The sequence below is a fragment of the Oncorhynchus keta genome, chromosome 22, assembly GCF_023373465.1.
Source record: "Oncorhynchus keta strain PuntledgeMale-10-30-2019 chromosome 22, Oket_V2, whole genome shotgun sequence".
In the NCBI taxonomy this organism is placed as follows: domain Eukaryota; kingdom Metazoa; phylum Chordata; class Actinopteri; order Salmoniformes; family Salmonidae; genus Oncorhynchus; species Oncorhynchus keta.
In genome coordinates, this window is record NC_068442.1 from 33,410,042 (window position 1) to 33,421,766 (window position 11,725).

The 11,725-nt window shown below is 40.9% G+C and overlaps 1 protein-coding gene across 7 annotated transcripts in view; it reads right to left on the bottom strand.

The window, feature by feature from the left end:
- Positions 1 to 11,125, bottom strand: part of LOC118400863 (A-kinase anchor protein 13-like) — a 163,472-nt gene extending 152,347 nt beyond the window's left edge. For all 7 annotated transcript variants that reach the window (XM_052475049.1, XM_052475048.1, XM_052475047.1 and 4 more), the window contains exon 1: positions 10,858 to 11,125. The gene's annotated coding sequence lies outside the window, so the exon portion shown is untranslated. The remainder of the gene's footprint in view (positions 1 to 10,857) is intronic.
- Positions 11,126 to 11,725: the final 600 nt, after the last annotated feature.

Sequence of the window (11,725 nt, forward strand, 5' to 3'; positions counted from 1 at the left end):
GTTCAGCACTTTTGAAATGTACAGCGACAGAATTCAGAACATGGGCCATTCCTACAGTATTCTCCCTGTACACCAAGTCATAACCGTAGGATAAGAAAAAGGGGGCATATCAGCAGACAATGAAGCTCTTACAATATTCGATGATTACATTTCTCTAAAACAGGCTATAGGATACATGTGCACAACCAAGTCAGAACAGTAGGCTAAATTATGAGGGAGAGGGACCAAATGATGAGGGTGAGGCACATGGGCTACTAACAGCTTACTACACAACATACTAGGAATGCACGATATATCGGTGAACTTATCGGAATCGGACAACATTAGCTAAAAATGCCAACATCGGTATTGGCCCGATGTCTAGTTTAACGCTGATGTGCAAAACCGATGTCAAAGCAGATGTGTATACCTATATAACGTAGGTACATGACATAATGACTCCAAGGAAAATATTGCGCTACACAGGCAACACAGCATTCCTAACCTAGCCCACAATGTCTGCTGTGTGGATCGAGCAGTCATTTGAAAGAGTAAGACATTTTCAGCGAGACAACTCAAAGGTGAAATCTATTAATGCCAAGATAATGGAATTCATTGCCCTTGACAATTAACCGTTCTCTGTCGTGGGTGACGTTGGCTTTCACCAGCTGGTCGAGCACCGGTACACACTACCAAGTCAAGTGCGCTATTTTTCAGATGTTGCCCTACCGGAGTAATAGCGTCAGTGATAGCATCACTGCTATTAGCTTCACAACATACTATGGAACGCTGTGTGGGTCTTTAAGTATCAAAAAAGATACACGTCAAATAACACTTTTTGACGAGTAAAATTCCCCTACTTGACGAGTTAAATTCCCCTACTTGACAAGTTAAATTCCCCTACTTGACGAGTTAAATTCCCCTACTTGACGAGTAAAATTCCCCTACTTGACGAGTTAAATTAGCTTTTAATTTGAGACGTCAAATAACACAGTTCTATTATAGAATTTTGTGTTTTCTGAATTAGCATGTGCAAGCCAAGCACCACCACTACTATCAGCCAAAGCTGTACAAAAAAGTCTACAAACAAGCTAACACCGGCCACGAACGATGTGTTTACAATACCGCGTTGGTAATAAAGCATTATTTGTTTGACCACAACTTCTGGGGTAGGTAGCTTTAGTTTGGCATCTAGCTAGCACTAATACAACCAGCCTGAAAACAATGACCAGAATAAACTGCAGTCGGCGGCGTAGCCTAGTGGTTAGAGCGTTGGACTAGTAACCGGAAGGTTGCGAGTTCAAACCCCCGAGCTGACAAGGTACAAATCTGTCGTTCTGCCCCTGAACAGGCAGTTAACCCACTGTTCCCAGGCCGTCATTGAAAATAAGAATATGTTCTTAACTGACTTGCCTGGTTAAATAAAGGTAAAAAAAAAAAAAAATACAAAAAAAATTCTTAGCAATGATTTAGGAATCCTTGTGAGTAAGTATTAGCTTGGTAGCCACTTGTTGTTCTACTATTGAAATTGAACTTCAGTTCATGAAAATAATCAGCTGGCCAGCTACTTCCCTGTTGCCTAAAGCTAACGTCATAGGCAGTCAGCTAGCTTCATCTGGCTAGTGATGCTTGACCGGACCGGGATATGTGTTATGTGCTAGCCACAATAAGGATTAGGCACAATAGTGGAATTTTGCCTTCAAAATAAAAGTACCTCTTTCAAAGTGATGGAGACGTTTACAATTGATGGAAACATGCCATATTTAGACTAGATAATGTTAAACAAGGTTGGAATGTAAAGCAATGAAATGGGGTATCAGTCTACTCAGTGACACCCACAGAACACAACTGAAAGGCGTTTACACAAACATTAGCGTTGTAGCTCTTAAAGTGCTTTGAGAGACTAGTCAAGGACCATATCACCTCCACACTACCTGACACCCTAGACCCACTCCAATTTGCTTACCACCCCAATAGGTCCACAGACGACGCAATCGCAACCACACAGCACACTGCCCTAACCCATCTGGACAAGAGGAATACCTATATGAGAATGCTGTTCATCGACGACAGCTCAGCATTTAACACCATAGTACCCTCCAAACTGGTCATCAAGGTTTCGACCCCGCCCTGTGCAACTGGGTACTGGACTTCCTGACGGGCCGCCCCAATTTGGTGAGGGTAGGTAACAATATCTCCACCCCGCTGATCCTCAACACTGGGGCCCCACAAGGGTGTGTTCTGAGCCCTCTCCTGTACTCCCTGTTCACCCACGACTGCGTGGCCATGCACGCCTCCAACTCAATCATCAAGTTTGCGGACGACACTGCAGTGGTAGGCTTGATTTCCAACAATGACGAGACGGCCTACAGGGAGGAGGTGAGGGCCCTCGGAGTGTGGTGTCGGGAAAATAACCTCACACTCAACGTCAACAAAACAAAGGAGATGATTGTGGACTTCAGGAAACAGCAAAGGGAGCACCCCCCTATCCACATCAACGGGACAGTAGTGGAGAGGGTAGTAAGTTTTAAGTTCCTCGGCGTACACATCACGGACAAGCTGAACTGGTCCACCCACACAGACAGCGTTGTGAAGAAGGCGCAGCTGCGCCTCTTCAACCTCAGGAGGCTGAAGAAATTCGGCTTGTCACCAAAAGCACTCACATACTTCTACAGATGCACAATCGAGAGCATTATGTCAGGCTGTATCAACGCCTGGTACGGCAACTGCTCAGCCCACAACCGTAAGGCGACCCAGAGAGTAGTGAGGTCTGCACAATGCATCACCGGGGGCAAACTACCTGTTGTCCAGGACACCTACACCACCCGATGTCACAGGAAGGCCATAAAGATCATCAAGGACAACAACCACCCGAGCCACTGCCTGTTCCCCCCACTATCATCCAGAAGGCGATGTCAGTACAGGTGCATCAAAGCAGGGACCGAGAGACTGAAAAACAGCTTCTATCTCAAGGCCATCAGACTGTTAAACAGCCACCACTAACATTGAGTGGCTGCTGCCAACATACCGACTCAACTCCAGCCACTTTAATAATGGAAATTGTATTTATCCGTTATTTTATCAGGTAAGTTGACTGATAACACATTCTCATTTGCAGCAACGACCTGGGGAATAGTTACAGCGGAGAGGAGGGGGATGAATGAGTCAATTGTAAACTGGGGATTATTAGGTGACCGTGATGGTTTGAGGGCCAGATTGGGAATTTAGCCAGGACACCGGGGTTAACACGCCTACTCTTACAATAAGTGCCATGGGAGAGAGTCAGGACACCCGTTTAACGTCCCATCCGAAAGACAGCACCCTACACAGGGCAGTGTCCCCAATCACTGCCCTGGGGCATTGGGATATATTTTTTAGACCAGAGGAAAGAGTGCCTCCTACTGGCCCTCCAACACCACTTCCAGCAGCATCTGGACTCCCATCCAGGAACTGACCAGGACCAACCCTGCTTAGCTTCAGAAGCAAGCCAGCAGTGGTATGCAGGGTGGTATGCTGCTGGCAATTGATGGAAATTGATGTAAAATCAAATGTATCACTAGCCACTTTAAACAATGCCACTTAATATAATGTTTACATACCCTACATTACTCATCTCATATGTATATGTATATACTGTACTCTATATCATCTACTGCATCTTGCCATCTTTATGTAATACATGTATCACTCACTAGCCACTTTAAACTATGCCACTTTTATGTTTACATAACCTACATTACTCATCTCATATGTATACACTGTACTCGATACCATCTACTGCATCTTGCCTATGTCAATCATTCATATATCTTTATGTACATATTCTTTATCCCTTTACACTTGTGTATGTATAAAGTAGTAGTTGTGGAATTGTTAGGTTAGATTACTCGTTGGATATTACTGCATTATCGGAACTAGAAGCACAAGCATTTCGCTACACTCACATTAACATCTGCTAACCATGTGTATGTGACAAATAAAAATTAATTTGATTTAAAAAATATATACAGTGCCTTGCGAAAGTATTCGGCCCCCTTGAACTTTGCGACCTTTTGCCACATTTCAGGCTTCAAACATAAATATAGAAAACTGTATTTTTTTGTGAAGAATCAACAACAAGTGGGACACAATCATGAAGTGGAACGACATGTTTGACAGTGGGGATGGGATGTTCAGGGTGATGAGCTGTGTTGCTTTTACGCCAAACATAATGTTTTGCATTGTTGCCAAAAAGTTCAATTTTGGTTTCATCTGACCAGAGAACCTTCTTCCACATGTTTGGTGTGTCTCCCAGGTGGCTTGTGGCAAACTTTAAACAACACTTTTTATGGATATCTTTAAGAAATGGCTTTCTTCTTGCCACTCTTCCATAAAGGCCAGATTTGTGCAATATACGACTGATTGTTGTCCTATGGACAGAGTCTCCCACCTCAGCTGTAGATCTCTGCAGTTCATCCAGAGTGATCATGGGCCTCTTGGCTGCATCTCTGATCAGTCTTCCCTGTATGAGCTGAAAGTTTAGAGGGACGGCCAGGTCTTGGTAGATTTGCAGTGGTCTGATACTCCTTCCATTTCAATATTATCGCTTGCACAGTGCTCCTTGGGATGTTTAAAGCTTGGGAAATCTTTTTGTATCCAAATCCGGCTTTAAACTTCTTCACAACAGTATCTCGGACCTGCCTGGTGTGTTCCTTGTTCTTCATGATGCTCTTTGCGCTTTTAACGGACCTCTGAGACTATCACAGTGCAGGTGCATTTATACGGAGACTTGATTACACACAGGTGGATTGTATTTATCATCATTAGTCATTTAGGTCAACATTGGATCATTTAGAGATCCTCACTGAACTTCTGGAGAGAGTTTGCTGCACTGAAAGTAAAGGGGCTGAATAATTTTGCACGCCCAATTTTTCAGTTTTTGATTTGTTAAAAAAGTTTGAAATATCCAATAAATGTCGTTCCACTTCATGATTGTGCCTCACTTGTTGTTGATTCTTCACAAAAAAATACTGTTTTATATCTTTATGTTTGAAGCCTGAAATGTGGCAAAAGGTCGCAAAGTTCAAGGGGGCCGAATACTTTCGCAAGGCAATGTATATATCTGAGCAGTAGACGTCAGCTTTTTGACTGCAAAAATGATCTGACCACTGTTCTATGGCAACTGAGTTACGAAGGAAGCCTGTATCTTTGTAGTGACTGGGTGTACACCATCCAATGTGTAATTAATAACTTTACCATGCTGAAAGGGATATTTTATTTGTATTTATTTTTTATTTTTTATTGAATATCCGAAAAATACAACATACTTGCAGTGAAGCCGCTCAACAACTACACCATACCAGTCATCCAACAGACTCCCATTCAGAGCGACACACAGAAGCATCCAGAGTCAATGCCCTGCTCAAGGGCACATTGACAGATCTCCCACCAGGCCAAAAAACATGAACCCAAACACTCCAAGATCTCCCCTCCCACAGTTCCCCAATAGCTGTCCCTCAAACATTTGAGACCCCTCCCACAGTTGCCCCCCAAGAAGAAAAAGAAAAATACAATTAATTCCGTTCTACACCCCCGATGCACCAAAACTGAATGCACTGAAAGGGTTATTAAACATCCTTTTTTTACCAATCCACCACTGGAAAACCTCCCTGGTCTTTGTGGTTGACTTTGTTTGAAAATCACTGCTTGACTGAGGAACCTTACAGATGTATGGGGTACAAAGTAGAGGTCGACCAATTAATCGGAATGGCCGATTACAAGTTTTCATAACAATCGGAAATCGGTATTTTTGGGCGCCAATTTCCTATTATTTTTCAAATTTAATTTGATTTAACTAGACAAATCAGTTAAGAACACATTCTTATTTTCAATGACTGCCTAGGAACTGTGGGTTAACTGCCTTGTCCAGGGGCAGAACGACAGATTTTCACCTTGTCAGCTCAGGGGTTTAATCTTGCAACTGCACAGTTAACTAGTCCAACGCTCTAACCATTGCACTCCACGAGTAATCTGCCTGTTACGTGAATGCAGTAGAAGCCAAGGTAAATTGCTAGCTAGCATTAAACTTATCTTTAAAAAACAATCAATCATAATCACTAGTTATACTACTAATCCAGTTAAGCAGGCAATATTATCCAGGTGAAATTGTGTCATTTCTCTTGCGTTCATTGCACGCAGAGTCAGGGTATATACAAGTTTGGGCTGCCTGGCTCATTGCGAACTAATTTGCTAGAATTTTACATAATTATGACATAGATTGAAGGTTGTGCAATGTATCAAGAATATTTAGACTTAGGGATGCCACCCGTTTGATAAAATAACAAACAGTTCCGTATTTCACTGAAATAATAAACATTTTGTTTTCGAAATGATAGTATCCAAAGGCTATGTAGTAGTATGACCAAAGGCTCATATTTCTGTGTGTTATTATGTTATAATTAAGTCTGATTTGATAGAGCAGTCTGACTAAGCAGCAGCAGCCCCGTAATCATTCATTCAAACAGCACTATTGTGCGATTTGCCAGCAGCTCTTCAGCAGCTCTCACAGCACTGTTTATGACTTCAAGCCTATCAGCCTAATGGCTGGTGTAACCAATGTGAAATGGCTAGCTAGTTAGCTGGGTGTGCACTAATACTGTTTCAAACGTCACTCGCTTTTAGATTTGGAGTAGTTATTCCCCTTGCGCTGCAAGGGCCGCGGCTTTTGTGGAACGATGGGTAACGATGCTTCGAGTGTGGCTGTTGTCGATGTGTTCCTGGTTCGAGCCCAGAGAGGGGCGAGGAAGGGGATGGAAGCTATACTGTTACACTGGCAATTACCACCAACAATGTTCTGAGCAAGGAACTTAAACGTTAGGTTTTTTACATGGTACATATTTTACATGGCACATATATTTACATGGCACATATTACTTTCTTCTCCAACACTTTGTTTTTGCATTATTTAAACCAAATTTAACATGTTTCATTATTTATGAGGCTAAATTGATTTTATTTATGTTTTATATTAAGTTAAAATAAGTGTTAATTCAGTATTGTTGTAATTGTCATTATTACAAATGTAAAATTTAAAAAATTAAATCGGCCGATTAATCAGTATCGCATTTTTTGGTCCTCCAATAATTCGGTATCGGCATTGAAAAATCATAATCGGTCGACCTCTAGTACAAAGATAAGGTAGTTATCCAAAAATCATGTTAAACACTACCATTGCACACATTGTGAGTCCATGCAATGTATAATGCAAATGTTTACTCCTGAAATGATTTAGGCTTGCCATAACAAAGGGGTTGAATACTTATTGACTCAAGACATTTCAGCTTTTCCTTTTTAATTAATTTTTAAAAAATCCACTTTGACATTATGGGGTATTGTGTGTAGTGACAAAAAAAATCTAATTTTAATCATTTTTAAAATCAGGCTGTAACACAACAACATTTTGAAAAAGTCAAGGGGTGTGAATACTTTCTGAAGGCACTGTATGATACCCACCGTAGATTGAAACACTGAAATAAAACTCTAACAATCCAGAGAGGTGTTGGTGATTCAGAGGTGTGGTGTGGTCTTCCCCCGTGTCACTCGTCCCCCCTCTCTACCAGGGTATCCAGCTGGTGTCATGGGTATTTAGACACAAGGGCATATGTGGGGGTGCACGCTTTGTTAATAGAGGGTTTTTAATGTTGTCATACCACATTAAAATGGGAGGAAACTCAGGCAGTGAATGCATTCTTCAATCATCCACTACATACAAAGACCTCCCATGGATTTGAGTTGGAGGTCTAACCTTCCTGTCTATGTCTTCTAGCCAGCCTGAGGACCCCAACCAGCCAGTGATGTTGGCATGGCAGCATATCTACCGTTCTACTGTGGAGAATGTTGCTGACAAGATGCCAGTATGCCATTCCCTTTAACACCTCCATCCTTAGAGTCACACTTGAAAAATAAAAAAGGTCATATTTCAATCAGCAAGTAATGAAATAGGCGAGAAACAGACACATTGCTCAAAGTGAAACTCAGACAGGATTATTTCATATACCCCTGTTTAACCCCAGGAAAACGTGAAAGCACTTTCAGATCAATCTTTAGCAGGCCCTGTAATCTGTGAGGAACTACTCATATAAGGAGCTGAAACTGAAACCCAGGCAGTGAGTGGCAGACGGACCCTCTTGTGTTTCATTAGACAGAGAATTCCACTGTATGGAATGTTAGAAACCACTTTCTCCTGTTTTACAGTTCTATTCCCAGAGCAACTTCTTCCCACAAGAGTGGCTGTTTTAAACGTCATATTCCAGAATACAATGCGTCAATCTTCAGAATACAATGTTTCTCATGGTTTTAGGCCTGTATCATCAAAGTGCTATAGCAACCTTTATGAACCAATGTGACGAACTGCCCCTTGCCAAAAGATATCAGACAGATTCAAATACAGTGCCTTCATAAAGTATTCATACCCTTTGAATATATTTTGTTGTGTTAAATTGTTTATAGACAAAAAACTTCTAGAAATGTTTACAAATGTATTGAAACTTAAATACAGAAATCTAATTTACATAAGCATTCACACCCTTGAGTCAATACAAGTTTGAATCATCTTTGGCAGGGATTTCAGCTGTGAGTCTTTCTGGGTAAGTCTCTAAGAGCTTTGCACATGTGGATTGGACAATATTTGCACATATATATATTTTTTTTATTATTCAAGGTCTATCAAGTTGGTTGTTGATCATTGCTTGACAACCATTCTCAAGTCTTGCCATAGATTTTCAAAACGATTTAAGTCAAAACTGTAACTAGGCCACTCAGGAACATTCAATGTCATCTTGGTATGCAACTGTGTATATTTTGCCTTGTGTTTTAGGTTATTGTCCTGCTGAGAGGTGAATTTGTCTCCCAGTGTCTGTTAGAAAGCAAACTGAACCAGGTATTCCTCTAGGACTTTGCCTGTGTATAGTTATGTTCTGTTAATTTTTATATATATATTTTTTAAACTCCCTAGTCCTTGCCGATGACAAGTATATTCAAAGTCTGTGTTTTTATATTTACACGGCCCTAATTAATCGGCCATACCTCTAAACTGCTCTGTACTTATTGACTCAGCTTTTCCTTTTTAATAAATAATAAATAGATTTGACATTATGGAGTATTGTGTGTAGGGCAGCGACACAATAATATAATCCATTTTAAATTCATACAACTAAAAAAAAGTCAATGGGTGTGAATACTTTCTGTAGGCACTATATATCTAGGCTAAAAGTGATGATTTGCACCACAATCCTGATTTCTTACAGACATTAAGGCCTAGCCCTGGGACAAGACCCAAGTGCAGAATTTTCTTTTTTTTATATATACATTTATTTCACTAAGCAAATCAGTTAAGAACACATTCTGATTTTCAATGACGGCCTAGGAACAGTGGGTTAAGTGCCTGTTCAGGGGCAGAGCAACAGATTTGTACCTTGTCAGGGGAATTGGGTATTTGAACTTGCAACCTTTCGATTACTAGTCCAATGCTCTAACCACTAGGCATACAGATGAGCCACATACAGAGCTAAGAGGGGGAACATGAAACATGCATGTAATGCCAGACAGACTGCGAGTCCAACTGTGTGTGTGTGTGTGTGTGTGTGTGTGTGTGTGTGTGTGTGTGTGTGTGTGTGTGTGTGTGTGTGTGTGTGTGTGTGTGTGTGTGTGTGTGTGTGTGTGTGTGTGTGTGTGTGTGTGTGTGTGTGTGTGATCTGTAATGCATGCTGTGGGAAACAGAGACCCAACATATGTTGGGAATTCCACTACTCCAATTCTTAACAACAAACTCAAAGCTACATAATGTAATCAGACATTCTGAGTTAAAAGCAATAAAACATCCAAAACAATAACATGTAGCATGTACTGCAGGCTAGCTCCCAGGCCTTGGCATGTTTTACCAATCACATACTCTTGGAGAAGTCACACCGAAGTCTGTCTCACAACCATTTAGATGTTGTATGGTGAGACAACTACAGTGTCATGGGTATGTATGTGAATGACTACTGCTACTGTAGCCAATTGGGTATAAACATCTTATCTAAACAAATAGATTGTTTAAAATAAAAAACATGTATTATGTTTATCGCAATGCTAATGTTGTAGTCTAGTAATAAATGTTACATTAACATCACATCTGATTCAATGTGGCTGTGTGTTTCAGACCACATTCCCGAGCCCCTAACCTTACAGAAGAAATAGTCCCCTAACAACATATAGCTATTGTACTTTGGTCATCTGCATTTTTACAAAAGTAATACAATCTTAAATGGTGAGACACCTGTATAGTGAAAAGGTAACAGGCCGGATTTTGTATTGAACGAGTTCTATAAAAACTACATGAAATAACATCAGAATTACGTCATGGAAACCATGCATTGTATTAATATTGCAGGGGATAACTTTTAGGAGGTCATTCTATTCAGTTTGGTAATAAATGTGTCCGTTTTACTGGCACAATAGTGGAGTGCAACCCCCCACGTCTTTTTGGTGGACACTCATTTACCATTTATATCTGATCCGAATTTAGGAGGGGATGCATGGGACAGGGTTGTACCGGTGTGTGCCACAATTATTTACCACGGACATAGCTTCGATTTGTTGGATTCTAAGCAGCAAGGCCACCTCAGGGTCACTACGACAACGTTCTTAACACTTTTACATTGGTGCAATCATGACGCTAGACGCAATTAACCGGCTATAATCTGCCATCTCTAATACGGGGGAAAAAAACATTGTATCTCGTGCAAAAGAGACCGAAATAATTGTTTCAAAATAGTTTTCAGAAAACAGTTTATTCACATTTCCCAAATGCTACTGTCCTTTTACTCAACTCGTGCTACAGCCTAAAATGTATCTTACCTCGAATTTAGCGGGTGTTTAAAGCGTGCGTTCCTCTTTCCGAAGCATTGCCCTCTCCATTCACAAGTTATCAGAACACAAACCACAACCTTTTCGTGCCATCTATACTCATTGATCTGCAGAGAGAAGTCCAGATCCCTTGGGCATCTAATTTTCATATAAAGTCCCTCTTCTTCTCAGCATAATGAATGGCCGCTACTTCTAAATGCAGTAGGGCTACTAGATCGTTCCCAGAGCGCCCACTTGTTGATTACGCTTAAAACTCTATTCTCAGTTCACCAGAAGACTAGTATTCTGCCAGCATCACAAACAATGACGTGACTATCATATGGTAATTTTGAAACCTTCAAAATAAAAGCTCGCATTTCAAAACACTGCAATGTGGATAATGCATTCATAATAAACTGAACAAAAATACAAACGTTGGTCCCATGTTTCATGAGCTGAAATAAAAGATCCCAGAAATGTTCCATACACACAAAAAACATATTTCTCAGAAATGTGTTTACATCCCTGTTAGTGAGCATTTCTCCTTAGCCAAGATAATCCATCCACTTGACAGGTATAGCATATCAAGAAGTTGATTTAACAGCATCATCATTAAACAGGTGCAGCTCGTGCCTCTGGAAAATAAAAGGCCACTCTAAAATGTGCAGTTTTGTTACACAACACAATGCCACAGATGCCTAATGTTTTGAGAGAGCATTCAGTTGGCATACTGACTGCTGGAATGTCCACCAGAGTTGTTGCCTTACAATTAAATGTTATTTTCTCTACCATCAGCAATGTCGTTTTAGAGAATCTGGCAGTACGTCCAACCGGCCTCACAACCGCAGACCACGCCAGCCCAGGACCTCTACACCTGGCT